Source organism: Fundulus heteroclitus, chromosome 22, assembly GCF_011125445.2.
Source record: "Fundulus heteroclitus isolate FHET01 chromosome 22, MU-UCD_Fhet_4.1, whole genome shotgun sequence".
NCBI classification, from domain to species: Eukaryota; Metazoa; Chordata; class Actinopteri; order Cyprinodontiformes; family Fundulidae; genus Fundulus; species Fundulus heteroclitus.
In genome coordinates, this window is record NC_046382.1 from 23,451,553 (window position 1) to 23,471,915 (window position 20,363).

At 44.8% G+C, this 20,363-nt stretch overlaps 1 protein-coding gene across 1 annotated transcript in view; it reads left to right on the plus strand.

Moving 5' to 3' along the window:
- Nucleotides 1-20,363, plus strand: part of si:ch73-173h19.3 (calcium-binding EGF-like domain-containing protein) — a 69,089-nt gene continuing 48,726 nt past the window's right edge. The window contains exons 1-2 of the mRNA XM_036126656.1: nt 1-90; nt 2,440-2,538. The gene's annotated coding sequence lies outside the window, so the exon portion shown is untranslated. The remainder of the gene's footprint in view (nt 91-2,439; nt 2,539-20,363) is intronic.

Below are 20,363 nucleotides of genomic sequence, written 5' to 3' on the forward strand. Positions count from 1 at the left end.
TGAGGCAGCAGTCGCTGAGCAGAGTGGATAGACCACGCGAGGTTCTGCAGGTGTCCCACCCATCTCTGGAGGCAAGGGATGCTCCACAAGGTACCCACTCCTTTCTGCCGCTGTTTTAGTTTTATTTTTTATTTTTTTCAAAACGGCTTGTTCTGAGTGAGGATGCTGCACAATTGGCTCTTTCTTCTGTTGATGGCAGGTTTTTTTTCTGGAAGTGAACCTTTTCACGCTTACGTGGGGCTGAACGTGCAGCAGCGTGAGGCTCTCTCGGTTGTTTACAAGCCCCGCTGTGGCAACTTCAGCAGAGTGGGCTGCTGTCGGTGCGACTCCCTTACTATTCCCATTTTGACTACTTTCTGCCGCATGTTCAAACTCCTCTTTTTTTCTGGCTGCTTGTTGCACTGTTTAGCCTTGAGTTTCCTTTTTTTATTGGCTGGAGGAAACAAAGCGCGTTATGTGCGCCCCGCACGTGCATTTTTTATTAGGTTTGAACGACGGCTTTCAATCAAGTTAAATCCAATAAAGAAATCCATCATCCCGTTTCTGCAGGAATAATGGGATTCCTGTTAAATATTCTGTTTTGTTTAAAAAAAGTAATATTTAATGAACGCAGAGTAGCTTCTTATTCTTGTTTTTGTTTAAGTTGCATGATTTTTTTTGTTGTTGTTTTTTTTTTGGGGAGGGGAAAGAGCGAAGCTGGTAAATAATCCTGTGCGTGTGTGTAGGCAGAGCACATGTCTGCTATGTAACGTGGTGTCCTGGCAGACACCCAGTACGACCATTTCTGCTTAGGATGGAGTCTCAGGAAGAGGCAATGCTGGTCTAAAATCGCGACCTCAACACTTTCTGAATCAGGTTGAATCTCCAGTTGTGAATTTGTGGGGAAAAAAGCAACATTTTTACACATTTTACAGGCCTTTTTTTAATGGGATGAGAGCCACATGGATTAAGTGGGATATCAAAGATGGAACCCCTTCAATTATTTTCTAGCCGCTGTTTTGCTTTGCACACATTTAGAACCAGATACGTGATTATTTTTTGAACAAAATTTAAGGTAGTGTATGTTTAAAGTTGATACTGTTTAAAAAAAAGAAAAACGTGTCGTTGTTTGCAGGCCTTTATATCATAGCAACATTTTGTGCTCTTCTTTTCAAAATGTATATCTTTTTTTATGGGTAGCATTGACCTATTAATGGTATTGTTCGCAAAGCGTGTGGAGGGGGGGCCGGGGTCACATCCCACAAGGTTTGGGATGGTCAGACCCCCCCCCCTCCTCTGGCCGCAGCATGGTCAGAGAGTGGCCAATCGTACCCGAGCTGTGGTCATCCTTCCATCTAGCTCCTTTCAAACTAGAGGTCACACGAGTCAGAGGGTAATAAGTTTAACCCCCTCGAGGGGCGAGAAGTCAGAGGTCACAAACAAGGCTGTAGGAAGAAGGTTTGAATCATCAATCAGTGGCACTCCTGGTAATATCTGTGCATATCGATAACGTGCTCCGCTCTGCCAATCTCATTTGCATTGTTCGGTAAGCACCGGCAGAAGCCACCGATATCATAAAATGTGGACAAAACAGCATGGGAATATCAAATGGTCCAGTTTATAATGCAACTATATAGCAAAATGATACATTTTCACATTTCTGTAAAAGCATTTTGCCTAGTTATGGTGCTGGATATGATATGCCTACCGTATATACGTAAGATAGCGTGAATATAACTCAGGGATTGAAGTATTAGTTTAATGAGTCCAAAATGGACCTTGTTGTTTTATGGATCTAACTTGGAACAATATGCATTGTTCCCTTTTCTCTTTGTGGCCAAAATACTGTTTAACTAAGCTAAACTGATCTCTCAGAGTGAGGAGTATATCATTATTTTTGGCGTACCTTCTATTTTAGAAAACCAGTTACGTGTCCGTGCTTTTCGATGAGTGCAGGCTTCTGTAAAGGGGTGTGGCTTTTTGTGTATTTCCAAATTTCCTCCCTGCAAACCACTGCTACAAGCTTTTTTTTTTTTTTAGTATATCAAAATCTGATGCTGCTTTTAAAAAAAAACGACAGTTAAGTAGAATTGTGACAGTTTCTGAAATTTTGCCAATTTGTGACCAAAGTGTAACCTTCCCTGCCTTTCTGAAATGTTGGCCTGCTGACGTTTCAGCATCTTCCAGTGGTCTCTCCCCCCGCTGGTTGATGTTAGCGATGTGTCAGCATTAAGCTTGTCCTGCCTGCTAGGCTGCTGGGGCCTTGGTGGCGACCAGCCCAGTCCGGCCCGGCCCGGCCTGGCCGAGGGACAGATCAGACATGCGTTGGCACCGGCGTGACAGGATCAAGGATTGCCAGAAAAGTGCTCCTGCAGTATGCACTGTGTGTTTGAATATGGATCTGCAAAGTATAATGGTACATTTGACGCTTTTGTTTTATTTATTTAATCTCTTCGACAGCGATGGAAGAAAGCGGGTGTCTGAGGAAGCACGGGATGCAAAGCGAAATTCAACAAAGACTCCAGGTCATGCTCTGCACCAAGATGTCGCTGCTGCATGGTATGTGCCTCGGCCAAATTAGCCAACACTAACCCTGATCTAGTCAGTCCTCCACATGCACATCGCGTTCCACGGGTTTAGGTGCATATATTTGAGGAAAAGCACCGTATATAGGATGTGGGTGAGCCATTAACTGTGTGAATAAGAGAAGTGTACATGTTGCTCAGTCAGCTATTGCACAGACAGAGACCATCAATCACTAATGTAAGCTGCCTTGCTCTTTTTGCTGGTCCCACCGGTCTTCTCCCAGATCTGGGATTAGGCAGCACTTTGCCTGCAACACTATGTTTATTTGAGGTGGACTTCTGCGGTAAACCTTCACCACAAATCAGACAAACAGACTTTTGCAGTTTATCGTGCATGTATAATAAATATCATAGCTTGCATTTCCTTTTTTTTTTTTTTTTTTATTGTGCGCGTTCCCTGATTTCGCTACAAGATAATGGTCTGTGGCTTTAGTACCATTTTAGAATAACAGAAAGTATATCACGTAAAACGCGCAGGGTGTCTATCCACTGTATATATATATATATCTTTTCAACTCAGCATTTTGTTCCCCTAAACGTACCAATCTTTACAGTTTACATCAATATGAACATCCTGCTTTATTTAGGAAAGATTCATTTCATCCCTTAAAGTTGTGTTTTAATATTTTACACATACACACAAAAAATAAAAAAATAAAAAACAAAATCCAGGTTTGTTGACTCAGTTACCCCTCCATGTCGAGCAGAGCCGTAGCCAGCGGTGTTTGTTGCGAGCACAGAGACCAATGCATTTTGGGTAAGAGTTGAGCTGCTGCACGTCCTACAGCTAAGCCTTAAATTAGTCAGAACCCAATCAGATTTAAAGATAGCTTTTAATTTTACCAACCAGCGTCTTCTGACTGGAAATAAAGTCAACGTTTCAGTCCCGATCGGAAGCTGGTGGAGAGATCTGCAGAGAGCAGCTAGAGATTAGGGTGATGGCGAGGAGTTCTTCCAACTCCCCCAAAGCTCAGTACCAACGATAAATCGGCCAAATATCGGAGGATACATGCAAAAGGCTGGTGAGAAATTATAGAAGGGGTTTAACTGCTGTAAGGTCAATATAAACTTTTCCAGTGATTATTGAGAAAGTTATAAATCATTTTCAACAAACCATTTTTTTTAAAATAAATTATCAATAGAAATAGAAAAATAGATATTTTTAACCGTTGTTTTCTGAATCCCTCTCAGAAGCAAGCTTCTTGGTTGAATGAAAAATAATCTGAAAGCTGCCAAGGGTGGGAATAATTTCAGGCACACCTGAATGCCGTTTGCAGAAGAGGCGAGCAGTTTGGAAGAGCGCAGGTGATAAGCAGCTGGTGGAGCGCTTGTCGTGTCTAGATTGAGCAATCAGTCATTCGGTCAAGGTCTTGGTTATCGAATATAGTTTGACCAGCTGAAAGGTTCACGTTACCCTTATCTAAAAAAAAAAAAAGAAAAAAGAAAAAGGAAAAAGTAGCTGCTGCCCATATACGTGTGTGGAAGAAAACACGCTGCAAAGCTTTCCATTAATTGTATAATAAAAAAAGGTGGATTATATTAGAACATATTTCCACTACATGGAGCACACAAACAAGTGTTGGTCGACACATCTAGTTGTTGTTTCAGATTGATGAATGAAACCTGTCTTCTGATGGGCTTTCATCAGGGTCCTGCTTAGAAAGGCTCTTTGTAAAGGTCACTGCTTGTTGTGATGTGGACAATGAAGCAGCCAATAACTGCCTTTGAAACATGAACCTAATTGGGATTTTCTGTCAATAATTTTATACCCTGACATGAAAACAGACAACGGGAGAAAAGCAAAAAAACACCGCTCACACACTTCGTGAACATATTAGATTACAACCTGAGAACAGTGACTCTGCCAGCCCATAACGAAGCGGCTCCCATAAATAAAGGGAACGGCTGAACGAGATACAAGTCTTGGTTGGGAAATTTCCTCTCAGGTGTGTTTCTGGATCGCCGTTCATTCTGAATTAAAACACATTCATGTTCTCTAACAGAACAAACGTTAATACGTTAACAATCAAAATAATATTAGTGATTCTATTTCCGGATATATTACTAATGGATATAATATTGCACACTGTGGGTCACATCAGATGATCTGTTCAGCTCTTCATTCCAGCTAAAATGAACATTTCTGTCAATCAGATTTCTGCAGCAGTTAGTTCTAAACTTTTTACGTCTACCTTTTTTATTTTGGTTTGTTTGGGCTGAAACTGTAATATGAAATGAAAGCTACAATATGAACAAATATATTAATTTAACAAACAGCATTTTTTCATTTTGTTTGCTTCTGTAGATATCTCTACTCTGAATTTATCTGCTCACAACAGCGTTGTGAGAAACTCTCACTGAAACATTCGTACGAAGCGTACAAGAGCGCTAAAACAGATCACAACATTTCAGAAAACCCACAAGTAACCGAAGAACAGTTGGCCATAAGAGCCACGATGGTTCAGCTGGCAGAGCCAGCCCAAGTAATAAGCAAACTAAGTAGCTTTGGGCCCACAAATCAACAAGGGGTCTCACAGAGTATAAGCAAATATGACACACATGATTTTTTTTTTTTATCCCACACCAGGAAGGTTTACAGATGTAAATACCATTTCATGTATGAATGAAGCATCCGCTGGTACTCACGCGAAATGCAGCATGTCATACTTGATGTTTAAAATGCTGAATGTACATCGGCAGAATTTTTGCCAGCATTTTTTGTTGATTAATATTTTACCTCTTGAGACTTTGGTAGGCAAACTAAAAGCTGCTGGGGCGGGGTCGGTCCAGGTGCTGCACCACGCAGGTTAAAAAAAGATTCACTGAGATCCAAAAAAAGGAGTCTTTATTAATGAAAACTGAAGAACTAATAAAGCATTTTTAGTAAAAATGAATCACAGCAGTGCAGAATAAGTGGCGGTTAACAAAAAATTTGGCAACCTGCTCCCCCACATTTTAAGCCGTTGCTACTGGAGATGGTGAGTTATATTAATCATGTTGAAATACACGATAAGCACAAGTATCACAAAAAAGAAAGAAAAAAAAAACAGACGAGAACTTGATTAACTTTCAAAAACTGTGTTAAATAACTTTTTTTAAACACAATATCTCCCACGTTAAGGTCTTAGAAGCTATTTTTACACTCCACCTTACTAGATGGTACAGATGACCTGAAGAAGTATAGATAAATAACCTAAAAGTCTGTCAGAATCATGAAAAAGTGTTGGCTGTGCACAAAAAAAGCAACACACATTTGGTAGGTCAATGTATAAACTGTTAAACACAAAAAAAGGGATATAAGGCTGAGCTTTTGTGATTGATGGTGGTTGGAAAACAGCTGCATCAGATTTTGGTCAGGGCCCCAAACAGCCTTGGAGCATCTCTGGAGGTTGGCATGACTGAGGGGCGTCGTTCAGCGCCTGCATCACAACAAGTCAGGTTAAGGTGATGGACAGAGGCTGAATGGGAGCGGGACAGTCCTCAGATGCTCTTAAATCTACTCTCCGGTCATTTAAATGAGACATAAATTCTCATTTAAATGGCAGAGAATTGCTCGGGTTGGCTGATACACTGGGGCTTATAAAAATATAATTGTTGTCAGGCGTGTGTGTGTGTGTGTGTGTGTGTGCCTGCACAGGGATACTATAAGATTGAAGAGCTGTATTGAGGAATTACTGTATGCATCCAATAACTAAGATGGGATGTTAACTTGATGTGGACGGTGAGTAGGCTGGTTTGTCTTTGGCCCGCTCCATGTGAGACTGCAGTGCAGAGGCTAAATGGCAGTCAGACTCATATCCAGTGACTGGCTGCACTGTACACACTGCAGAACTTAGGGTCCACTGGATAGCTGTCTTTTTTTTTGTTGTTTGTGTTTTGTTTGTTTTGCTTTTTTGCAAATTACTTTACAAATTAACTTGCTGGAACAAACAAAAAATATCTTAGCGATGCGCCAATCAAACAGCCAGTAATTGGAATCGGCCAATTTTTCCTCGATCCACTCGTCAGTCACTGATGAATGTTGTGTCATTTCCCCCGGTCATCAAATGTGTCAAAACCAACGGTTCACACCGTTTTCAGCCGATTAACTTACCAACGGACAACTTGTGTGCCCTTGAGTTTAATTAATATCAGACGATGGTTAGTGACGTATGTTTATTTCTCTATCGGATGCAATTTTTCTACCCCCGCCAAAGAACTAGCAGCACATTGATTGTTTGAACCTTAGCATCGACCAGGAAAAGCCAACGCTGTGCATCTCACATTGTTTTTCATGTTGAAAGAGATTCTCCTAAAAGTTCCCAGATTTTCTGTGGAAGTTGGTTTGTTAGGACTCTGAAACTGGTGTTTCTGACAAAGTTTAAGCAAAAAAAATCAGGCATTGTCCCCTCTTGGAATACTTGTGTCCTAATGTAATCTCAATTTTGTTGTTTAATTTTCATGTAAATCCCTTTTCAGATTCAGTTGTGAAGCTCAAACCGATGCTGAAAAACAGCTTTCCCCACCTCTGATTTTATTATACCTCCTCCTCCTCCTCCTCCTCGTCATCTTTCCCTCCTATTATCCTATGCATTTCTCTCCATGTCTACAGATGGGCTCCCAACGGAAAGACGGGGGCTAATACACATGTCACATCAGCTCACGTAGATCCCAATTGTTTTTAGCCACTGTGCAGATCTGCAAGGTCTGCTCGTTGCGTGTCCTTCCCAGCATGCATTCTTGTATGTTAAAGCCACGTACATACTCTCACACAGCTCCTGCGCTCCGGCCCACCTTCTTCCAGCTCGCATTGTGGACGTACAGCGACATTTTCTCCATTATTTTCTGTCTGAATTCAACCACATGTCACTGAATCCACAGTGGACCGTCAACAACCAGTACAATATGGCTCCCCGGGAGGCCTCCTTACAGACGTGTTTCATAATTTGAGCCGTTCTATCTATTGTATCAGCCTCCTTTGAAAAATTTACTTCCAACTGATACAATGCGTCAGTCTTTTTGTTAGCGGAGGACAATTGCTTGTACAGTGAATTGTCCAGGACTCTAATGAAGTGCTGAGGCAAACGCTTACAGGGCTACAGGGCACGGAGGGCGTTTGCTCTGCTCCACCTTAACTGTCGATGACAGCTAATGGGCCAAAGGAAAGAAAAAGACATGCATTTAGTTATTTATTTATAGTCTATTGTCCAGTATCGTTTGTGGTAATCAGTGAAACTTAAAACGCTGATTCAGAAGGACTTCGGATGAGTGATAGTTTGAGAAAAAGAGAGAATGCAACACAACGTGTTCCACCAAAACGGACAAAAGCACAAACACAAATGTACAAATTTGGACCCACCTTTATAAAGGCAGCGCTTGCTTAGTGTGGTCTTATGTGTAGTGATCATAGACAAAAAAAATAAAATAAGAGGAGCCTCCCTTCCTGGGATATCACTATCCATTCAGATGTGTCCATGTATTGAATTTTTTTTTTCCCCTGGACTGTCTCTTTTCTCAGTGCTCAGGCTTTTGAGCTCCTTTTATTCAAAGTGAAGCCCACAGCAGAGCTAACAAATGCCTTTGAGCTGAGCTGCAGGTGCATCCAGAGAGGAAAAGAGAGCATCTCAGTGCACAAAAGTTGGGGACAATTTGAAATTAAATGTTTATGGCAATTTTAGTTGAATTCCTCAAATACAGATGTTTTGTTGTCGACCTTTAATGTATGTTTTTTTTCCTTTATAAAACACAATTAACATGCATGAACGAACATAGTTTCCACTTTTTACAGATTTTTTAACCTTGACACCCTTTAGCATTTAGTTAAAGCACAACAATACAGGTCTAATATTTTTTATTAGTTTTAATATGTTTGCCCTAAACTGTTGGGGGACAGGTTGGGGTGTGTGTGTGTGTGTGGGTTGGGGAGGGGGGGGGGGGGGGGCTCATGATGTTGGGACAGATGGTATTTAGCTCTAGCTGTGCCGAGCTCAGTGGGACCCGAAGCTTAAGAGGTTAGGCCTGTCAAAACCACTCTGCTCATTCACTGCCTAACAAAGTGTGGACTGTCAGCCTGTTCCGTTTAATAAACTTAAGATTTTTCTTTTGTCAATGCCCGAGCAACACTTTTTGCAACTCGATGACCTGAATATCCCGGCATTCTTCCAGCTCAGTAGCGGAGAATGCACCTTTTAGGAAGAGGATTTGCCCAGAAATGTAGAAACACGGCGGTTAAACGTCGTAAAAAGCCGATGGTGTTTGGTTAACGATACACAAAACTTGGGTCAGAGTTGCATTGTTTGGAGAGGGATATCTCCCAGCAGCAAAGCAAGTTACTGATAGATTAAATGAGCACTAGAAAGGGTCGAAAAGCTTTAGACGTCAGTTAATCCGCCCACGATCGGCTAATCATTTGCCGTTGTTCTTGTATTTTATTTTTGTTGTTGCTTAACTTTGTGTTTCATCTCCCTTAAAAACCACGAAGTTCAGCCAAAATGGTTATACTTCACCACAAGAGGGAGACATACAGTAATGTGCGGGGGTAATTTTTCAACACATACAGCTTCACTGCAGTGCCTAAACTCAGCAAGCAGTCATTTCTTAATAGTGCCTGTGCTCCCTAATTGTTGAGTAAATAATGAGGATAATAATAATAATAATAATAATAATAATAATAATAATAATAATAATAATAATAATAATAATAATAATAATAATAAGCGTTTGTTATTTTTCTCAATCTCCCAATTTGTTGCAGAGCTTGTTAAGGTCAGAGGCTGAAAGCTGGTCAGTGGGTGACCTGAGCGGGACGCCCGGACGACATCTGACCTCTGACCGGGTGTGCGGGTTGACCCCCGGAGGACAAGGCCCGACAAAGCGAGGCACGTGCCTCGGCCTAATCTCCATGGTAACGTAAGACCTTTGGTGGAACGGTGGGGACCAGGGTCAGGGCCTGTCTTTATGCCGATTGTTGTAAGACATCTGCTGTCGATTGACTTGCTGCACGTATGAGGCGCCCGGCGCAGAGCAGCTTGCACATGACAGACAGGGCACGGGCGAGGAAGCTAAAGGCTAACTGGGTAATCTCTGCAGGCAACTGTGATGATGCATTTTGTTCTCACAATCACCTGGAGAGATTCTGCAGTTTGCCTTGCACTCTGTTCTCCACTTTGATTCTTGTTGATAAGAGGAGGCAAATGCGTCGTCCGCTAAAACTCACTCACTATGTGAATGTGTGATCAGAGAGGGTTTCGCTCTCTAGCTTAAATAGAGGAGAACTTCAGAAACGCCACTGACTTTAACCCTCTGCATGCCTGTTTCCTAAAAGCCAAAATGTTCATTGAAAAGACCAAAAGTGATGATCTTAACATTACGGTGCAGAATGAGGGACAACAGGTGCAGCCCACCTGCAGAAAAATGTGCTTTACACGCCTTGATTCTATACACGACGCAGCTTTTATGCACAAAAATATAATTCCTCGGCTTCTTTTCTAATCATCACCATTATGCAAGTTTTTTTTTTTTTTACTTTATAGCTTTTATCATCACGGTCTGACCCCATACCCAGCCCTCATTTTTTCCCCCCACTGTCTCATCTCGTTCTCCACCGTGTTCTGCTGTGTTTTGGTGAAATCTCAGCTGGCAACTGTGAGTCGTTCACTAGCTGCTCTCACAATGGCCTCTGGGATTATGCTAAACGCAGCGCCTCGGCTGCTCCCCCGCATCGACCGGCATCGACGACGCCCTTTGGAGCGCGCAGGAAAAGAGATGGAGCCTCTCAATGAAGATGTCACTGCAATTACACAAGCGTGTTTCATAGACACCCTCTGTGTCTGCTCCTCTTCCTCCTCGCAAACACCCCCACCTCGCCGCTTCTCCTCTTTTTTAGAGACATTTTTCTTTTCCACGTTCTTTTGAAGTGGAGCCTCGTCTCTCGCAGGTCTTTCATAGTGCAGGCCCATTTTGCATTTGCATGAATTCACCATCCAGATGCTTCTGCTGCCACGTTGCCTTACAATGATGTGCACTGTACAGGATCAGCTATTGTATTATTGCAGCATCAAAAGAATTACCATGCCTTGATTGTCTACGGTGTTAATTTTTGTTCCTATTGTTCCAGTTTTATGATGTTGTCACGAAGGAGGAGCTTTCTGATGTGGACGGTACTGCATCAGGAACTGATTGGCTGATACTACACTACCAACAGTACCTGATGCATTGCCTTCAGCATCGAAAGAAACATCGTATAACGCCGCCCTGCTGTGACGCAAACTATCGTTTGATGACATTCTGTTCGCCTCTGGTTTGCAAACAGATACCTGTGTGGACATTAGTTAAACTTGTAACCTCTGACGTCAGGTCAAAATGATCATAAAACGATCATGAACGTGAGACTTAACATGGGTTAATGTTTTATGCAAAAATCTGGAAAGTGTTCGCATAAAGTTGTATTCAACCCAAGAATCAATAAACTGTGTGTAGCCCTACATTTTGCATGTCTGGAAACCACAATGTTTTGTTCATTTTCCTTATTCCAAGAAGCTCAATCACAGTCCGACTGAATGGAGACCATCGCCGAAGAACCATTTTCAAGTCTTGCCACAGATTCTCAAACGGATTCAGGTCTGGACTTTGACTGGACCATTCTAGGTAATTGTTAAAGCTGCCGCACCCTGTTGGCGGTGAAACACCTTTGGTTGCCCCAGATCTTTCCTCTAGGGCGACCCCACTTGGATTAGAGTGTTCAATATACGACGCAGGAAACAGACATTTATACTTTAACTTGTTTATTCCAAAACGTCAGAAAAATGTCTACAGACACATCAGCGCTGACGGGCTCTTGATCGAACACGACGCACGGGAAATTAATGTGACAAGAGCCCCGACTGATCCTTCACTAAACATAAAGAAGTCTAGGTACGCGCCCATGCAAGGCTGGTACACCTCCTCACATGTCATCAGTAAAATAATGTGTCACCTCTGATAGGTTGTGCCATGGCCTTGTGTCCCAGCCTGTCTGAGAGAGCATGCAGCTCCCATATCCAGCATAATGAACGTGCTTTGATCTAAACCCATCCAGTTGTAGCTTTGGCTGAGTACAGGGTCACTTTCCTGCCAGACGGTCAAACTCTGCCCTACTCTCAAGTTTTCTGGAGCGCTCAACGGGTTTTCTGTCAGGACTGCCCTTTATTTAGTTCTATTCAAATTCCCACCGTCTCTTACTAGCTCCCCACTCAAAAATTCCCACAACATGATGCTGCCGCCACCATGCTTCACCGTGGGGATGGTGTATTCAGGGTGATGTGCACCAGTGCGCGTTCTTCCGCACTTGCTGTGTCCCACCTCATTGCTTTTTGGTAACTTTCTTTCAAAAATGGCTTCCTCCTTGCCACTTGTGGAGCGCACCACAAATAGATTCATTGCCCTCAGGTTCTCCCGCCTGAGCTGCAGATGCCTGCATCTCTTCCAGAGTTACCGTCGGTCCCCTTGCTGCTTCGCTGGTTAAAGCCCTGACGGACTGAACAAACCGCATGTCACTTTCCTTCCACTTGAGATTCATCCACTACTTTTTGTCAGTCGATCGCATGAAATTTTAAAGAAACGAAGTGAAGTTTGTTGTAACGTTACAAAACGTGGAGAAGTTCTGGCTGTATGAGCCCTTTTGCATAATTACTCCCTTGAATATACATGTATCCCACCGCTATCTGAGTAATCATGTTCCCCTTCGGTTCAGATGAGACACCTGGATGCCTTCAGGCCGGACCTCAATACTTTTTGCTCACATGCTATTTCCCTGCCCCTCAGATTAACCTTTAATAATTTAACATTGACGGTGAGATACACAAGGAGACTTTCTCACACTTAAATATCTATACACCCATGTCAGCCTCCCTTCTGTCTAATTTACTTCTGGTGAGGAATAGGAGCAGGGTGTAAGGTCCCTCATCCCCCGTTCGGTGTTGGATACAATAATTTTCTTATCGCTTTGTTATGCATTTGATTAATTCTGTGGTTTATCTCTGTGTCTAAGTGTGTTTAATAGCTTGCCAAGTGAAATAAATTTTCATCAAAAAGTGAAAGGTTTTTCATTGTTGTTGTTCTTTCTTTGCTCCCATAATTGCTTGTACAGACAGGTTTCTAAATATTCCGAGTGTTCTGTTTTGGCCAACTCGACAAAAACACACAAAAAAAAAAACATTTAAAATTGGCTCTGAAAATGCTTTTTGACCCCCCAAAGTTAATACGTTTTAACTTTAACTCTCACATCAAGGGCTATGACTTCATGCAAAAATGTACCAGCCATCATCTTGTCCACACCCTCTGAGAAGGCAGAAGGTCAGCATGCAAGGAGGCGGTGCCAAGTGTCTTTCAATCTACTTATGTCAGCAAGCCGCTGGCGCGCAGAGACGCGCAATCACTTGCCGCCTCTTTGCCCCTGAGAGAAATCCAAAGGAGCCATGCCAATTCCAACAGATGTTCCTCAAGCGCAAGCATCTTGTAAACACCGTGAAATGGTTTGGAGGTTAATGTGCGGGTTGCTGACAGAGATCTTTGACACAAAATTTGATTATACCACCTGCTGCTCGCACAAAGCCGACAGAGTTCTCAGGGTGACCGCCGACTTGTGCAATAACAAAACAGACAGATTTTTACAAAGGCTTGAGTGAAAAGTTCATATGGGGTTCAACTGGAAAATCAAACTACTTCTGCTTCTTCACATCTCAATTATTAGAGCATCATCAAAAGCTTAATTTATGGGTGGAGCGGCGGTCTACGGGTTAGAGCAGGGCACTCACGCCCTGGGAAGGCTGCAACTTCCCCGAGTTGAATCCCGCAGCCTGCAGCTCTGGGTTCCTGAGCAAGAACCAGAATGCTGCCTTAAGGGATGGGTTACATGCAGAGAGCACATTTCATTGGATGTACAAAGTTGTAATGACAAACAAAGAGGATTGTCATTAATTCAAGATGCAAAAGTGGAACTAATTTATTATGCAGAGTCATTCATTTCACACAGAGGGATGTATTTCCAGCATTTGTGCCAGTTCATTATGATGATTATGGCTTTGTTATGTTCCGGGATTCTGGCTGCTTGGTGGGAATTCCTGTGCGCCCTTACCACCATTTACCACCAGAGGGCGACAGGTTCCGGTGGGAGTGCGGTGCATCATCATCCACAGCTGTTCGCGATCATCTTCATCAGCGGCTCAGATTTAAGGAGTTGGCTGCCAGCCCAGCGTCGCCTGAGTGTTAGCCAGTCATGGTATTTCTGAGCCCTCTGAGCCTGCCTCTGTGTTTTCTAGTTGTCTTTGAACTTCAAGTAATTATCTTTGTTTCTTCCGTTGCCTTTAGGCGATCCCTTGAGGAGATCCTAGTTGATTTCCTGGTTTTTGAACCACCCTCGTGACGCCGTGGAAAGAACCCACAGGTGCCCGAGTTTCCAGACTCACCTCTCCGTTGTTTGCAATCATCTCCTGGACTCCACGGCTGGCGGCCGCACCACTCCTCCGTTTCTCCACTGCACCCGAGCCTGCCTGTCCGCTCCCCGCCGCACTCCTCTGTTGTTTCTGGACCCACCAAGGACTGAGACACCGGACAAACATTGTTTCCCCTCCAAGACTCCGTTCATCTACTTCAAAGTAAGATCAGCCTGTTTTCTCAGTGAGATTTCCGTTCTTCCCACGACCCCTGAACTCACCACTCTGCTCTTTCCTCATAGTGAATCATTGTTGCTGCCACTGTCGTTTCCCCCTGGACCAGACCATCCTGATTCTCGCCGATAATTGTGTGATCATTATTAAATCATTTAAACACTGATCCTACCTCTCCTGTTTTGTGTTCTGCATGTGGGCCTGTTAAAAGAAAACTGAACCCATCATGACAGAACACTCAGGCCAACAACTCAGCCCAGCAGACGCAATCCGGAGATCCTTAGCCGAACAACAATCTATATTACAAACCCATGAAACGCTTTAACAGAGTTAAAGAGAATCCAAACTGAAACTAACCAACAACTATCTGAGTTAACCCGTTACCTTCGAGGTTCAGCCCCTCAAGCTTCGGCTCCAGCCTCCAACTCAGCTCTAGCTTCAAACCCAGCTCCGGAGATCCAATCCACGTTTTCTGATATCCGTCCACCTACGCCCGAAAGATTTTCAGGTGACCCGGAGCAAATGTAATGGTTTTCTTCTTCAATGCTCGATAATGTTTAATCACTCCCCGAGAAGCTTCCCTATGACAGCTCCAAGATCGCATACGTTCTGTCCTCGTGTCAGGACAAGCTTTGTTATGGGCCGAAGCTTCGTTTCCCAGATCCAGCACGCTATGGCTGTTCATTTGATGATTTTATAAAAGAGTTCAGACAGGTTTTTTGTCAAGATGCTGACCAGTCAGTTAATTCCAGAGAGTTCTGGAATATTAAACAAGGAAATAAAACTGTGGCGGAATTTTCCGTGGATTTCCGCATCAAGGCTGCAGCGACAGGCTGGGAAACCAGCCGCGCTTAAGAGCGCATATTACAACGCGTTTAAATGACAATATTAAGGATGAGCTGGCTACTTTTGAAGAACCTAGGACCTTAGAGGAATTAATCAGCCAAACCATCCGATTGGATCACAGAATCCGGTCCCGAAAGAGAGATGGGGGTCGTAGGAGCCAACCATTCAGACACTTTGGTGGCTCCGCTTCCCCCTCGGCATTTTCTCCGCCCCCAGCCTCTCAGGATCCCGAGCCCATGCAGTTAGGTCGAACTCGCCTGACTCCTGAAGAGCGCCAGCGGCGCATGTCAGCCCGACTTTGTATTTATTGTGGTTCCCCGGGTCATTTCTGGCCAATTGTCCGGTTCGTTTAAACCTTCCGGTCCGCCAGTAGCGGCGAGGAGGTTGGCGGACCATCCCAGCGAAAGAGACTCTCCTCGCTTACTGTTGCCAGCAACCATATTGATTCAGACCCAGTCATTTTCTTTATCCGCCCTAGTCGACTCTGGTTGCGAGCAAGATTTGATCGACGACTCCCTGGTTAAAACAAATGAGAAATAGAGACCGAACCACTACCTGTTCCACTGCGAGTTACTGCTTTAGATGGAAAAACGCTGCCACACATTACACATAAAACCCAAACCACTCCACCTTATCATTTCTGGTAACCACAGTGAGTTTATTTCATTTTTTGTATTTTCATCGGCCAATTCCCCCATAATTTTAGGTTTCCACTGGTTACAACTTCACAACCCACAAATAAATTGGACCGAGAAACACCTGGAATCCTGGTCCACTTCATGTCACTCGTCTTGTTCTCCGCTCAGCTGTTCCCCCAGGTCCTCCATCGGCTGAGCCTCAGGAGGCGGATCCGGTCGATCTCTCCAACAATCCCCTCTGATTACTACGACCTCGCTCCTGTGTTCAGTAAGTCCAAGGCTCTTTCTCTCCCTCCTCACCGTCCATATGATTGTTCCATAGATCTCCTGCCGGGTGCTCCGTTACCCACCAGTCGCTTATACAACATTTCTCGACCTGAAAGAGAAACTATGGAGAAATATATAAAAGAGTCCTTGGCAGCCGGTATAAATCCACACCTCATCTTCCCCTATGGAGCTGGATTTTTTTTTGTGGGGAAGAAAGATGGATCCCTGAGACCCTGCATAGACTATAGAGGGTTAAACAATATTACAGTTAAGAATAAGTATCCCCTGCCATTATTATCATCGGCCTTCGAACCAGTTCATGGTGCTACAATTTTTTCCAAGCTCGACCTGAGAAACGCCTACCATCTTTCTGCGTATACGCAAGGGTGACGAGTGGAAGACCGCATTTAAGACCCCTATTGGCCATTTCGAGTACTGCGTGATGCCATTTGGCTTATCCAATGCGCCTGCATTTTCCAAGCTCTAGTGAACGATGTTTTAAGAGACTTTCTGAACATCTTCGTTTTCGTATACTTGGATGACATTCTCATTTATTCACAGACGCTGGAGGAACATAAACGCCACGTTCGCATGGTTCTCCAAAGACTACTCGAGAACAAACTATTTGTCAAAGTTGAGAAGTGTGAGTTCCACAAGCCGTCCATTTCCTTCTTGGGTTTTATATTAGGGGACGGACAGGTACGGCCAACGGAGGAAAAGATCCAGGCAGTACTGCAGTGGCCCACACCCGAAACCCGCAAGCAGCTCCAACGCTTCCTCGGATTTGCAAACTTTTACCGTCGTTTTATCAGAAACTACAGTCAGACAGCTTTACCACTAACGGCACTAACCTCTTCCAAGATCCCTTTTAGTTGGACTCCGGAGGCAGAAGCGGCGTTCTCACCGCCTCAAGGCCCTCTTTGCAACGCACCCATCCTGATTCAGCCAGACCCGTCCCGACAGTTCATTGTTGAAGTCGACGCCTCAGACACCGGAGTTGGTGCAGTTTTTATCCCAGATCTCTCCTCGCGACAATAAAACTCACCCATGTGCCTTTTTTTCCCGCAGACTATTACCTCCAGAGAGAAACTACGATGTGGGAGATCGAGAGCTATTAGCTATAAAATTAGCCCTGGAAGAATGGAGACATTGGCTGGAGGGAGCAGAGCATCCGGTACTGGTCTGGACCGATCACAAGAACCTGTCCTACCTTCAGTCTGCCCGGAGGCTCAACCCACGTCAGTCACGCTGGTCACTGTTTTTCTCTCGATTCAATCTCTCCATCTCATATCGCCCTGGATCCCGTAACATCAAACCTGACGCACTTTCCGCCTGTACTCACCTGATGATTACGAAGAAGGCTCCTGCCACTATTCTCCCTCCCAGTTGTACTGTCGCCACCGTTACCTGGGAGATCGAAGACATCATTAAACAAGCTCAGCTAACAGAACCTGCACCCCAACACCTGTCCACCCAACAAGCTCTACGTTCCTGTCTCAGTCCGAGCCCGTTTTCTCCACTGGATCCATGCCTCCAAATTCTCTGCACAACCCCGGAATCAGCCGTACCATAGCACTTGTCAACCGCAAGTTTTGGTGGGCCCTCTGTCCATAAAGATGTCAGTGAGTATGTCCAAGCCTGCACCACCTGTTCCAAGAAATAAAGCTTCTCACCAACCACCATCTGGCCTTCTGCAAACCTCTCCCCGTCCCAAACGGCCATGGTCTCATGTATCTATAGATTTTGTTACCGGCCTACCTCCTTCCAAGGGGATGACCACCATCCTCTCCATCGTCGATCGTTTCTCCAAGGCTGCCACTTCGTTCCTCTCCGTAAGTTGCCTACAGCTTTTCAAACCGCTCAACTTCTGATAAAACACGTTTTCCGACTCCATGGCATCCCACAGGAACATCCTCTCTGACCGAGGTCCTCAGTTCATCTCCCAGGTTTGGAAAAGTTTCTGTTCGGCTCTCAATGCATCTGTCTCACTTTCTTCCGGCTTTCACCCCCAGGACCAACGGTCAGACCGAACGGCTCAACCAGGACTTGGAAACCACCCTCCGCTGCTTTACCTCCACCAACCCCTCCGATTGGGCCCAATTCCTTCCTTGGGTGGAGTACGCTCACAACAGCCACATCTCAGCAGCTACCGGTATGTCCCCGGTTCGAGGCTTCCATTGTTATCAACCCCTCTTCTTTCAATCAGAGGAAAGGATATTTCAGTCACCTCGTCCGTCATCACATCCGCCGTTGTCAGAAGTTTGGAACACCATTATCCGTAACCTCAACCAAACTGCAGACAGAAATAAGCGCCTGGCTGACCGTAAGAGGAGACCAGCACCCATATACAGCCCAGGTCAACAGTTTGGCTTTCTTCACGTGACATTCCGCTCAATCCATTTCCAAGAAACTCTCTCCCCGATACATTGGTCCGTTCCCCATTGAATCCATAATCAACCCGTCTGCTGTCCGTCTCCGTCTGCCCGCCTCCCTCCGCGTCCACCCCACCTTCCACGTGTCCCAGATTAAACCTGTCCAGACCAGCATGCTCTGCCCTCCAGCCGAACCCCCTCCACCCCCACGTGACATTGATGGTCATCCTGCATACACCCGTCCGCCGGATCGGGAACTCCCGTCGGCGAGGTCGCGGCTGGCAGTACCCTCGTCGATTGGAGGGTTACGGTCCGGAGAGAACGATCCTGGATCTCGGGTTCTTCCATCTTGACCCTTCCCTTATCGTCTGACTATCGTTCCTCGTGCCTCCAGTTCATCTAGGCCGCCAGGTGGCGACCGTTGAAGGGGGGGGTACTGTTATGTTTTCCGGGATTCTGGCTGCTTGGTGGGAATTCCTGTGCGCCCTTACCACCATTTACCACCAGAGGGCGACAGGTTCCGGTGGGAGTGCGGTGCATCATCATCCACAGCTGTTCGCGATCATCTTCATCAGCGGCTCAGATTTAAGGAGTTGGCTGCCAGCCCAGCGTCGCCTGAGTGTTAGCCAGTCATGGTATTTCTGAGCCCTCTGAGCCTGCCTCTGTGTTTTCTAGTTGTCTTTGAACTTTCAAGTAATTATCTTTGTTTCTTCCGTTGCCTTGGCGATCCCTTGAGGAGATCCTAGTTGATTTCCTGGTTTTTGAACCACCCTCGTGACGCCGTGGAAAGAACCCACAGGTTGCCCGAGTTTCCAGACTCACCTCTCCGTTGTTTGCAATCATCTCCTGGACTCCACGGCTGGCGGCCGCACCACTCCTCCGTTTTCTCCACTGCACCCGAGCCTGCCTGTCCGCTCCCCCGCCGCACTCCTCTGTTGTTTCTGGACCCACCAAGGACTGAGACACCGGACAAACATTGTTTCCCCTCCAAGACTCCGTTCATCTACTTCAAAGTAAGATCAGCCTGTTTTCTCAGTGAGATTTCCGTTCTTCCCACGACCCCTGAACTCACCACTCTGCTCTTTCCTCATAGTGAATCATTGTTGCTGCCACTGTCGTTTCCCCCTGGACCAGACCATCCTGATTCTCGCCGATAATTGTGTGATCATTATTAAATCATTTAACACTGATCCTACCTCTCCTCGTTTTGTGTTCTGCATGTGGGCCTGTTAAAAAAAACTGAACCCATCATGACAGGCTTACAGCTAAACAATATTTTAACATTAGATAAGAACAACAAACGATTCTTAATGCAGACATATCAGTGCACTTGATACTTTGGGCCACTTTTACTTCAATTATCTCACCAATAGCTGTCTGCCATGGAGACGTTCAGCTTTGTTGTGTCTACTATGGCTCTCATCTTCCTCTTGACAATAATCCATAGGTTCTCTATTGGGTTTGGGTCAGGTGAGTTGGCTGACCACGGTGATAACATGGTCATTAAACCATAACTACCAGTACCAGTACTTTTGGGGGGGTGTGCATGTGCTACATTGTGCTGGAAGCTGAAATCAGAATCTCCACAAAGCTGGTCAGCATGAAGTGCTTTGAATTTCCTGGCAGACCGGCCAGCTCTGCTGACCTTAAACTTGATAAAACACAGAGAACCAACTCTGGCAGAGATCATGGTCCCCGAATCACGACCAACTGTGTGAGACTTCACTTCTGGACCTGAAGCAGGTGGGGTTCTGTGACACCTTCCATTATCAAGTAAAATGCAAAATATACTTTATTTTTATAAGATGACTTTGGACCTCTGAGCAACCGTCATTACAGCTTTTTTTTTCTGTGAAACTTGTAGTCCATCCTGCATACATCTTCTGGCTCTCAAAGCATTGACTACAACCACATCTTACCCTTGTGGATCTCCCTCCCCAAAATCCTGAAATGGCCTTTCTTCGTCTTTCCTTTAAGACAGCAGTTATCCCTGTGTTTTTCTGCACCCATTTTCCTTCCACTCAACTTCCATAAAATTGCTGTTCTTTATCC